Source organism: Physeter macrocephalus, chromosome 15 (assembly GCF_002837175.3).
Source record: "Physeter macrocephalus isolate SW-GA chromosome 15, ASM283717v5, whole genome shotgun sequence".
Taxonomy (NCBI): domain Eukaryota; kingdom Metazoa; phylum Chordata; class Mammalia; order Artiodactyla; family Physeteridae; genus Physeter; species Physeter macrocephalus.
In genome coordinates this window covers 30141627-30147687 of record NC_041228.1, presented here as the reverse complement: position 1 = coordinate 30147687, position 6061 = coordinate 30141627, and positions in this window count along the sequence as shown.

Here is a 6061-nt window from a genome sequence, read left to right as displayed (position 1 = left end):
AAAATAGAAATAAGGCGGGGAATTTTTTGTATGCATTATTTTTAAAAATAATCATGTCCATATATTTTCTTTTTCAGTTCTGATTTTGCAGAATTTTGATGGTAAAATTAGAATTAGGGTTTGATTTTCATGAGGTCATCAATTAGCTACATTTAAAACTGCACTTTTTTTTTTTTTTTTTTTTTTTTGGTACTCGGGCCTCTCACTGTTGTGTCCTCTCCCGTTGCGGAGCACAGGCTCCAGACGCGCAGGCTCAGCGGCCGTGGCTCACGGGCCCAGCTGCTCCGCGGCATGTGGGATCTTCCCAGACCGGGGCACGAACCCGTGTCCCCTGCATCGGCAGGCAGACTCTCAACCACTGCGCTACCAGGGAAGCCCTAAAACTGCACTTTTATGCATTAAAATTTTTCTAAATAAGATAAAATTCTGGCATGTAAGAATGAAATACAAATTCATTCTACTTCAGTTCTACAGATGTTTACAATGGGAAGCAACGAGGGTAACTTCTGAAAAAGATTTAAAATTCAAAGTTCAACATTAATAATGCTAAGCATGATAAATAAATAAGCATGATAAATAAAAAGGGAATTAAAAACCAACACATGTATGCCCATATCTGGACAAGTTTACTAGTCCCTGAACTTCTAGCATGGGTTCAAGTAGGCAATAAGCACAAAAACTGTTCCATCGCCTCTTGACTAATCAGACTCTTAGTAATCACCTCTGTAGTCATGAGATTATACACAAGTCACTGTAAATCAAGTAGAATAAAATAGGCTTTGAGGTAGCCTGATCCAGAAAATCTCCTGGCTTTTCTCTAGATCCACGCTCAATCAATTCTGGTAATTTTAATTTAGCCAATTCATGTGCCAAGATGAAAACCAATAAAGATATCTTTTGCAGTATCATTTTTGGAGAAAAAGACTTCATGTTTATTGATAGTAGAAGGAAATTCAAAAGACTGAGGTTATGTTGAAATTTTCATTAATAAAATATTCTAAAAATGTTTGTTAAGCTTTATTTATAAGGAATGCAGATTACATTCTTATTGGAATACCAATGTTGACCTCAACCCAATGACACTTGTCAACTTTGAAAGTGAAGAGTGTAAAACTGCCTGGATTTCCATGGTGATTTAACTTTGCTGACCCTTTTCATCAGTTCTTATTTTTGAAGATTTGTAGTTCAAAGAAAAGTCCACAGTTTAGCCCATTACAAAGTAGCATATGCTCAAATCCATGTGAACTGCATCAAACATTACCCTAGCTTTACTGGGTCTCTCTTGTTTCCTAAAGAATCTGCATCTATTTAGCAAATGTTTCCGAAATTTTGATTTGATTCTTCTCCTAGTTTCCCTGATGTATGAGCCACATGTCCATAAGCTATTTAACTTTTTTCAACAAAAGCTATAAGAATACATGCAAAATCAAGGATAAAAATAAAGTCAATTATCCAAATAATGCAAATCAACATAATCTCACCTTTAGTCCTGCTACCTGTTAATAAATCATAAAAATTTGCTCTTCCTTTTCTCAGAGTAGTTTTTAGTCAGGTCAACGTGTTGGTCACCAGAGTGTGTTATTGTAACAATATCATCAACAGCATATATTCTACGATTTTTATTCTACTCTTCCTACCTCTAGATGTTTTCTGTTTGTATAAGTTTATATAACATTTGATTTTTTAAATGTACAATTTTAAGGGCTTCCCTGGTGGCGCAGTGGTTGCGCGTCCGCCTGCCGATGCAGGGGAACCGGGTTCGCGCCCCGGTCTGGGAGGATCCCACATGCCGTGGAGCGGCTGGGCCCGTGAGCCGTGGCCGCTGGGCCTGCGCGTCCGGAGCCTGTGCTCCGCGACGGGAGAGGCCACAACAGAGGGAGGCCCGCATACCACAAAAAAAAAAAAAAAATGTACAATTTTAAAATCTAACTTTACAAAAGTTGAAAAAGTATCATGAGATCTTAAGCTTTATTCATTGTAGCATTTAAGTTTGTCTTGTTGACCAGAAAAACAGGAATGTAATAAAGATATTTTCCAGCATCAGTCATGAAGGTTTGGAATTAGAAGGGAGGTGGGTCATTTGGGCAACACACTTCCCTTGGGTCTGATGCTGGTTAATTTAAGGCTTATAGCTAATGGGTCTTATCACCTCCTATGACATAAAATTGGCAAGAGGCCCAGACCAAGAACATTTAATTGGATGACTGATTATTAATTCTGAAGACAATATAAATCAAAAGATTTAAAGAATGGGGCTGTTAATGGTCATCACAATTGGCATCTTTGGTAAATTTAATAATTCCCATCCTCCCACCACTGGCAGACCACGTTAATCTTGGGGAGGGTTTCAATGTAAGAAAAGGTTCAGGCTAATATGATCATCAAGCTCTGTGGCTCAGACTCCAGGCAAGGTAGATGTAACATTATCTGGGAGCCACCAGATGTCGTCCATACATTGTTCGTTATTTGATTCCTCCAAGTATATGTAGTAAGCACTGGAAAGAAAAAAAAAGTTTCTGCAGTTGTTAAAAGGGTAAGAGGATTCTATCCAGAGCGGTGTTGAGTTCACAGATAAAATTTGCTTCCTCTACCTTTGTACATGCAGTTTATTAAGAATGTCTACCTCATTCATGGGAAGCATTTTTTTTTTTTTTTTTTTTTTTTTTTTTTTTTTTGCGGTACGCGGGCCTCTCACTGCTGCGGCCTCTCCCGTTGCGGGACGCGCAGGCCCAGCGGCCATGGCTCACGGGCCCAGCCGCTCCGCGGCACGTGGGATCTTCCCGGACCGGGGCACGAACCCGTGTCCCCTACATCGGCAGGCAGACTCTCAACCACTGCGCCACCAGGGAAGCCCGGAATCATTTTAAGTTAACATGAAACAGAATAATTATTTTTATGATGATTCAATTTTCCTGAACACATTTAGAATAGTTTTCCTTTCATGCTGACTCCTTGGTTATTTTTCATTCATTCAATGTACAACTCCTAATTGAGTGTTTCCTATATAATCACCACTAGCTAGGTGCTGGGGATACAAAACTAAATAAGACATTCTCTGTCCTCAAGGATCATACAGTCCATCAGGGAGTTAGAGAAGTAAACTAATAGAACACAGCTACTATGCGGTCTCAGGTTAGGCTCTGTAAAAGCAGGTGCTGAGATGGAGTTTGGGGTGCAAGATGGTTATTAGGGGTGAACATCTGTGAAAGGATGGGGGAGGAAACAGGATTGGGCAGGGGAAAAATCAAACTGATGTCAGTCTGCCAAAGTGTTGGCCAACACAGCAAAACATTCTGGAATGAGTATTAATAGCCCATCAGAACAGTTCCATGCCAGGTCGGGTCTTTAAATCGTTTACTTTGCTCAGTGACCAGATGTAGGGGTGCCCTAGGAAGGGCATGACCTTGGGGAAGGTCGCTCTCTGTGGCTGATGCAGACCCTGAAGCTGTCAGCTGAAGGCTATCTGGCGGCCACACTCCCTGTAAGCTGGGAAGCAAATCCTTTTTGTGGGGAGATCTAAGTGGTACATCTCTGTGTTGACCACACACAGGATGCTGTGGGACCCTGGAAGAAGGTTAGTTCAGTCTTGGGAGCTAGTTCATAGAGGTTTAAAATGAGGCCATGATGAATCTTAAAAACAATAATGATAATAATAGCTAAGACTTATTGAGCAATTCCTATATGCCATGTATAATATTAAATTTTTTACATGGATTCTCTCATTTAAAATTTATCCCACACCTGGAAGATGGATATGTAACTATCATTCTCAGGTTACAGAGAAGGGTATAGCTGATGAATGATTAAGTAATTTTCCCATGTTGGATTCACAGTTGAATTCAATTCCACAATTCACTTCAATTCAACTCAGTTCAACTCAAGGCTATATGACTTCAAGACCCACTGAGTATAAGCATATATACCAAGGAGTGTGGGCTGGGCTGTTACTTTTGGGGAAATAGTGCATAAAGACATAAACTGCCGATCAAGGTTCCTAACGCAGAATGTGAATTTAATAAGTATTTGTTGAAGGAGGTAGAAGAGGAGGGAAGGTGAAAGAGAGGGATGAAGGGATGAAGGAAGAAAGGGAGAAAGTAAACAAGCATATTTAAAGAACTGTAAGATGATAGATATGGTTAGATACCTGAGTTCCAAGCCCTACTAAGAGTCTCCCAAATTTTTCCTAAAAAGAATTGAATGGGTATTAGGCATGTTGTTCTTTTTGTTCTCTGTATGGGAAGATATACTCTTTCTGAGATTATTTCCTCCAATTTACCTTTTTTTTTTAAAGCTACATATGTGATTGATAGTTCTTTCTCCAATGCATATCAGAGATATCCTATGTTGGGATGACTTACAGAGGTTTTTACACCTTACCTGTGGCCTTAGAGACCACACGATTCTTGTCTCAAAAAGGTTTTCACTATCCTTAGAGTACAGCAGACTGCCAACTGGATTTGACTGCACAGAATGTGATGCTTATGCTAAATTGACTCGATCTTTCTCTTATCTCTTTCCCAGCTTTCTCCTTTCTACACATTTTGTGTTCAGCCCATCTCCTCTACCATCTAGTGGTACTTGTGTCTCTTGCTCGGTTTTCAAGCCTAGTGGAAATGTGTTTCCACGAGACACAAGCCTGATTTCAGTAATATTGGAATATCTGCATTCTTAAGTCTACCTTAAGCATATAATGTTGTTAAGGGTTATTAAAAAATCTACATATGATGCTACTTATGATAACTGCATAGGTACGTTATTATGACACTTTGTCTTTTAACCTTATTTAAGGGTCTCAAGATCTTGTTGATTAGATTTTCTACTTCCTGGCTGTATTTTAACTTATGTGGCTCTATTTTAAAGCCCATGCTTCATGGTTTCTGGAGTTGAGACCAAAACGATGTACGAATAGAGCCTTATATTTAAGACACTAAAATGGAAAAGAATAATGAAATAGAAGAGGTGTGTGACAATGTATTTGTTTCTTTCATGAGTTTGGAAGAGATGGCATGTCAGAAAAATCAGTTTCAATGGTGCTGGCAGATAAGCCTCTGGAGCCCAAACATCCAGCAGTGTTTTAAACTTCTACCAGTTCATTTTAAAAACTTACAAGAATCTTTATAAAAGAGAAGCTGGGACCTCTATGAAAAGCTAACGCCATAGGTCCAATCAAGGCCCTGCAGATGTCTGATTTTCTGCTGAATACTGGTGATCTGGACTGGCCCCAGTGTGATGTCCAAGGCCAAAGCAGGAGTTTTATCTGAACTGATTTAGGAAGCATGTGCTTAGTGTCAAATCCAAGGTTAAATGAGGGTTAGTAGACAAGAAATAGAGGCGATCAAGTACAGATTTGAGCATCCTGTTGACCAGGGCAGGGAGATGGAATGAGAGGTCCAGAACAGAGACAGTCAGTAAAGGCACAGTTTGGGAACATCTCCTAACTAGTCCAGGGAAGGGTTAGCTTAACTACACCAGAGCTTGATAGTGGCTGTGGGGTTGTCTGTGTTAACATGGGGAGCAGGAGAAAGAGGGAGGTATGTGATCTCAGAAGGCACATTCCACTTTATTTTCTGTTTTTATCTGATCTACTTACACATATAAGTGTTTTTCAAGTACCTTTACTTTACTAGTGGACAAAATTCTACATGGAGCCTCAATATAGAAAAGAAATAAAAGCAGAGCTATAGTGGTTAAGATGGGGTGGTAGTTCGGACCAATGTCTTCCTCTTCTCCTGTTCCCCATGTTAACACAGACATCCCCACATGTCTGTGGGAGGAAACTTTCAACAGTTTCTACAGGTTTAACGGTACCTGAGAGGCTGTAATGAGGATCAAATGAATTAATACACATAAAACACTTAGAATACCCTCTGGCATATAGTATGTGTTATAGAAATACTTTCTATTATTTTTGTCATTATTAATATTATATTCTGTACCTTGCATTTGCAAGCAGATTGCAAATTTCCTGAAGTCAGAGGCATTATTTATGTCTCTTTTTATCTTGAGTGACTAGAATAGTGTTTTGTATGTGATATTAGATTAAGATATTCAAGAAAGTAAT